Raw genomic sequence first — 7281 nt, forward strand, 5'->3', positions numbered from 1 at the left:
ATTCTGTACGTCCTGGTATTCTGATAAATTTATGATTATTAGTATTATGGTACGTATTAAGTGCAGCATGAAACCATACATATAAATTAATCATCCAATTCAACAGAACTTATTGAGAATGTAAACACTGTAGTTTAATAATAATTCGGATGGCGTTTGTACATTTAAGTATCTAAATATTGAACGGAAGTTATTGTAACTGTAAAAATTTGCACTTTGGTAATATAATATGATTCACATGTAAAAGATATTGTAAGATTATTGATAGGTACTAATAAAAAATGATTCAGTATTGTTTATATTTTGTGTTTCATGATATTTACTTACATAATAATGATCTTTCCCAAATCATATGTCAGATTTTAAATGTTTGGTGCAAAAACCAGGTAAGTCCAAATAAATATATAATTAATTTTAAAATGCACATATATAATTTTATAATTGATATTCATATGTAACACACATAACACATACAGAAATCGTCCAGTACAATTACAATTTCAAAATTCCTAAAAATACATGCCTTTAATGGATGTCAAACTTTGTTTTTGCATTTCCTCTAAAAGTGTTTTTCTGGACTTATCAGGTTCTTGCACCAAACCCCTCAATTTGATAATTAAGTTCGAAGCATTTTTGTTTTCCATGGCAATACGGCCTTTGTAAGAAATCTTTCTGTCTGCCATTTTAATGTCACTGTATTGTGTTACTGAATACGTATGAATTTTTCAATTTTTAATAAATATACGGATTTTGACGTAATTTTTATTGGGTTATTTTACGACGCTGTATCAACATCTCAGGTTAATTTTGACGAAAAATAAGCCTACAACTTTGTCCGTAATATAACTGTTTTATAAATTCTAACTTTCAGGTTTTTTGGGGAGCAGACTAGATGACAAAAACTTCTCAGCCGAATAATAATAGGCATTTAAACAGTTGACATAGCTCTGTAAAATGTTCTCTGATTCCACAGATAAATAAGAATACAATTATTTGCCAGTACCTATGTACGTAGACATCATATCACTTATTTTTACAAATTACTTTCTTTTTCTTGGTCCAAGGGCTGCTTTACTGTCTCAGACAATGCACCATAATAATAGAGAATAATATAATTATTATCATCATCATCATCATGTCACTAATAAAGAAAACATTGCAGAATTGCATGAAAAACAGAAGTATCGCAAGAAAATCTGTCATCACAAATTTCTCTTGGACTAATAGGTAATGATTTGAACTAATCTCCCGTATTGAAAGTTATTCGGTTAACGGTTCGCCTTAATAGAGAATGTAAGTCGTGGCACTGAGGAAGTAAAAAATGAACTTAATTTTGATGGTCTTCACGAATTAAATGAAGACATCTGAATTATGGAGTCATTACACGAAATAATTGGCGAAATTTTTAACTTCGTTGTATTCTCTTCCTTTACTCATATCTTAAATGTGTGGCATTGTATAATAACGTAAGAAATAGTATAAACATAAAGTTGGTTTCTATCAGTAATTTTAGTATTGAGTCAAATAGTCTTACGCATCTCCACACGCAATGATGTACGCACCGTTCCTAGTCAGGGCCACATCCAAGAAAAGATCAAGGTCGATGACCTGATCAAGCAGACAGTTTAACTACTTCTAGGAAATGAGCGGTACCATATAAACGACACTAATTTTTACATTTACATTCCAAATGGTAACTAATGAAACTGGAACTTTACATGAAGCTGACCAAATGAATTGTTGGTTGTCATTTACTTCCTTTTCGTCTAAGAGAATTGAGAGGGATCATGGCAGAACAAAAATTGAAACATCAAGCTTCATCGGTAATGAAAATAGAATTTTAATTATTTCAAACGTAGAAAGAACAACAAAATGAAAAATTGCAGAAAGAGAAAAAGAAGCGGAAAGAGAAGAAGTGGAGGGCTAAGATACGAAATAAGACATTGAGAAGACGAAGAGGAGGAGAAGGAGGATGAAAAAGAACAAAAGGAAGAGAAAGATAACGAAGACAAAGAGCAAGAGAAGGACGACAAAGACAAAGAGGAAGAGGAGTAGGAGAAGGAGGACGAAGACGACGATGACAAATAGCAACAGGAGGAGGAGGAGGACGAAGACAAAGAGTAACAGGAGGACGACAACGACGAGAAAGAGAAAGAGTAAGAGGAGGAGAAGAACGACGACGACGACAATGAGAAGGAGCAACAGGAGGACGACGACGACAAAGAGGAGGAGGAGGAGGACGACGATGACGACGACGATGACAAAGAGCAAGAGGAGGAGGAGGAGGAGGAAAACAATGACTAGGAAAACAAATAGGAGCAAAAGGAGGAGGAGGAAGACGACGAGGACAAAGAGCAAGAGGAGGACGAAGAGAAAGAGTAACAGGAGGATGACAACGACGAGGAAGAAAAAGAGCAAGAGGAGGAGAAGAACGACGACGACGAGGACGACAAAGAGAAGGAGCAACAGGAGGACGACAACGACAAAGAGGAGGAGGAGGACGACGATGACGACGACGACAAAGAGCAAGAGGAGGAGAAGGAGGAGGAAGACAATGACTAGGAAAACAAAGAGGAGCAACAGGAGGAGGAGGAAGACGACGATGACAAAGAGCAAGAGAAGGACGAAGAGAAAGAGTAACAGGAGGACGGCAACGACGAGGAAGAGAAAGAGTAACAGGAGGACGACGACGACGACGAAGAAGAGAAAGAGTAACAGGAGGACGACAACGACGAGGAAGGGAAAGAGTAACAGGAGGACGACAGCGACGAGGAAGAGAAAGAGTAACAGGAGGACGACAACGACGAGGAAGGGAAAGAGTAACAGGAGGACGACAACGACGAGGAAGAGAAAGAGTAACAGGAGGACGACAACGACGAGGAAGGGAAAGAGTAACAGGAGGACGACAGCGACGAGGAAGAGAAAGAGTAACAGGAGGACGACAACGACGAGGAAGAGAAAGAGTAACAGGAGGACGACAACGACGAGGAAGGGAAAGAGTAACAGGAGGACGACAACGACGAGGAAGGGAAAGAGTAACAGGAGGACGACAGCGACGAGGAAGGGAAAGAGTAACAGGAGGACGACAACGACGAGGAAGGGAAAGAGTAACAGGAGGACGACAACGACGAGGAAGGGAAAGAGTAACAGGAGGACAACAGCGACGAGGAAGAGAAAGAGTAACAGGAGGACGACAACGACGAGGAAGGGAAAGAGTAACAGGAGGACGACAACGACGAGGAAGGGAAAGAGTAACAGGAGGACGACAACGACGAGGAAGGGAAAGAGTAACAGGAGGACAACAGCGACGAGGAAGAGAAAGAGTAACAGGAGGACGACAACGACGAGGAAGGGAAAGAGTAACAGGAGGACGACAGCGACGAGGAAGAGAAAGAGTAACAGGAGGACGACAGCGACGAGGAAGAGAAAGAGTAACAGGAGGACGACAACGACGAGGAAGAGAAAGAGTAACAGGAGGACGACAACGACGAGGAAGGGAAAGAGTAACAGGAGGACGACAACGACGAGGAAGGGAAAGAGTAACAGGAGGACGACAGCGACGAGGAAGGGAAATAGTAACAGGAGGATGACAACGACGAGGAAGAGAAAGAGTAACAGGAGGACGACGACGACGAAGAAGAGAAAGAGTAACAGGAGGACGACAACGAAGAGGAAGAGAAAGAGTAACAGGAGGACGACAACGACGAGGAAGAGAAAGAATAACAGGAGGACGACAACGACGAGGAAGGGAAAGAGTAACAGGAGGACGACAACGACGAGGAAGAGAAAGAGTAACAGGAGGACGACGACGACGGAGAAGAGAAAGAGTAACAGGAAGACAACGACGAGGAAGAGAAAGAGTAACAGGAGGACGACAACGACGAGGAAGGGAAAGAGTAACAGGAGGACGACGACGACGACGAAGAAGAGAAAGAGTAACAGGACGACGACAACGACGAGGAAGGGAAAGAGTAACAGGAGGACAACGACGAGGAAGAGAAAAAGTAACAGGAGGACGACGACGACGAAGAAGTGAATGAGTAACAGGAGGAGGACGACGACGACGACAAAGAGAGGAGGAGGAGGAGGAGAAAAACAATGACTAGGAAAAAAAAGAGGAGCAAAAGGAGAAGGACGAAGACGACGAAGAGAAGTATAAGGGAGGACGACAAAGACGATGAAGACAAAGAGCAAGAGGAGGAGGAGGAAGAGGTGGACAACAACGAAGAGAAAGAGTAAGAGAAGGAGAGGAGGAAGAAGATGAAGACGTGGAGGAGAACAATAAAGAAGAAGACGAATAATACTAAGAAGGAATGAGGACAACGAAGACGACGAAGAGAAGGGGGAGACGAAGGCGAGAATGGACGAAAAGGAGGCAGGGAACAAAATTAGTTATAGGGAGGAGGAGGAAGTTTGGGCGTAGGAGTGGTCGAAAAAGTAGAGGAAAGAGATTAATAATAGTAGGGTGAAAAGGAGACGAGGGAATGGATGAAGAATAGGAGAGAGGAAGAAGAGGAGAGGAGGAGGAGAAGAATAGGAGGGAGGGGCGAAAAAGAGGGAGGGACAAAGAATAGTAGGAAAGAGGCGAAGAATAGGAACGAGGGGACGAAAAATAGGAGGGAGGGATGATGAAGAAGAGGAGGGAGGGGAGTAGGAGGAGAGAATAGACGACGAAAAAACGGATGTAATGAAGGAGGCAGAGGAGAAGGAAAACGCAGACTAAAAGATGAAATTCGAATAGAAGGAAAAATATGATGAATAAAAGAATATAACGAAGAAAAGGGGGATGTAGCAAAATAAGGAAAGATTAAAATATAACCTATATATCTTATACGAGTAATGTAGGTACAGTGTTATCAATGCTGTATCCCTAACAAATGCAATGAGTTCTTTGCAACGTGTGCAATACTATCAATATTTAACAGCAATTTCTAAGACTTTTCTGTTCATTAACGTTTACTATATCTTTCATTTCGTTAATTTTCCTCCCTTCAATACATTAACTCCATTGTTTCGATAAAGTTGACGTAAATTTATAAATTTGCATGTAATTAAAATAGATTTTAAAAGATTTACAATGACAAAACTTGATATGAATGTTTCGAGAAATTACTCTAAATACTCTAAATAGGCCTATTACCAACTTCCGAGTTCCTGTGACAGGTGGACACGTAACGACACTGCTAGGCGTCTGGCACTGCATTCATTCAGACAAGTCATGGAGCCGAAATTATGTTGTTAGCAGGTAACAAGGGGCTATTCCCCTAAACCGGGGTAATAAATGTCGAATGTCTTAATTTATCATGAAATACAACAGGAAATTCTGCCAAAAATATCTATGTTCAAACAAAACGAACAAACCATTGTGGTAATCTGGAACACCACAATACAAATGCGGTGTCCTTAATTGGTCTTGTTTGTTACAAATTTGGAACATAAAAACGACACACCTTCTCAGAACTTTGGTAAATCTTCATAATTATCTTAGTGACTTCTGATTACAAATCTACCGCAAATTTCAGTTATACCACTTCTTCAATGCAAGAAATCCACAATGAGATCAGCCTTGTAATCCATACCCATAATGTCATAAATATATTACATTTCATCTCCACTCTGACATTGGCCATCCAATTTATCAACACTAGACGTCCCACAATTACCTAATTATTTTGTCATCATGAGCATTATTTAGCCCTCGAGTTTTTCGTAGTTTTCTGTGGCGTTTAATCTGACTAACATATGTCCTCCAGTGCTATTATAGTGGCACTTTCATAGCATATAATATCTTTCGGTGAGTAAGATTGAGTTATTAAAACTCAACGAGTGCTTAAACTACACCCAGTCGCCAGCGCTTACAAGATAATGGAGTATAAGCAAAATGTCACTGACAAGAGCAACTATTAAACTTATCCTCACGACTTGGCATGGAAAGATTGGGAGAAAAAAATATATAACATATACTTTTGTTGACGTCGTTCAAAATTTTGTCCAATATTCTATTGAGAAGATTAACTCCATATGTAGATGAAATTATTGGGGATCATCAGTGTGGTTTTAGGCGTACTATATTAACTATTGACCAGATATTTTGTATTCGACAGATAATGGAGAAAAAATGGGAGTATAAGGGTACAGTGCATCAGTTATTCATAGATTTAAAAAAGCATATGACTCGGTTAAAAGAGAAGTTTTATATGATATTCTTATTGAATTTGGTATTCCCAAGGACCTAGTTCGATTAATTAAAATGTGTCTCAGTGAAACGTACAGCAGAGTCCGTATAGGTCACTTTCTGTCAGATGCGTTTCCAATTCACTGTCGGCTAAAGCAAGGAGATGCACTATCACCTTCACTTTTTAACTTTGCTCTAGAGTATGCCATTAGGAAAGTCCAGGATAACAGAGAGGGTTTGGAATTGAACGGGTTACATCAGCTGCTTGTCTATGCGGATGACGTGAATATGTTAGAAGAAAATCCACAAACGATTAGGGAAAATACGGGAATTTTACTTGAAGCAAGTAAAGAGATAGGTTTGGAAGTAAATCCCGTAAATATGATTATGTCTCGTGACGAGAATATTGTACGAAATTGAAATATAAAAATAGGAAATTTATCCTTTGAAGAGGTGGAAAAATTCAAATACCTCGGAGCAACAGTAACAAATATAAATGATACTCGGGAGGAAATTAAACACAGAATAAATATGGGAAATGCCTGTTATTATTCGGTTGAGAAAATTTTATCAGCCAGTCTGCAGTCAAAAAATCTGAAAGTTAGAATTTATAAAACAGTTATATTACCGGTTGTTCTTTATGATTGTGAAACTTGGACTCTCACTTTGAGAGAGGAACATAGGTTAAGGGTGTTTGAGAATAAGATGCTTAGAAAAATATTTGGGGCTAAGAGGGATGAAGTTACAGGAGAATGGAAAAAGTTACACAACGCAGAACTGCACGCATTGTATTCCTCACCTGACATAATTAGGAACATTAAATCCAGACGTTTGTGATGGCCAGGCCATGTAGCACGTATGGGCGAATCCAGAAATGCATATAGAGTGTTAGTTGGGACGCCGGAGGGAAAAGGACCTTTGGGGAGATAGGAAGATAATATTAAAATGGATTTGAGGGAGATGGGATATTATGATAGAGAAAAGGATTAATCTTGCTCAGGACAGGGACCAATGGCGGGCTTATGTGAGGGCGGCAATGAACCTCCGGGTTCCTTAAAAGCCAATAAGTAACTAAGTAAGTATACTGTTCATTTCCTACTTGTTTA

This window comes from Periplaneta americana, chromosome 1 (genome assembly GCF_040183065.1).
Source record: "Periplaneta americana isolate PAMFEO1 chromosome 1, P.americana_PAMFEO1_priV1, whole genome shotgun sequence".
Taxonomy (NCBI): Eukaryota; Metazoa; Arthropoda; class Insecta; order Blattodea; family Blattidae; genus Periplaneta; species Periplaneta americana.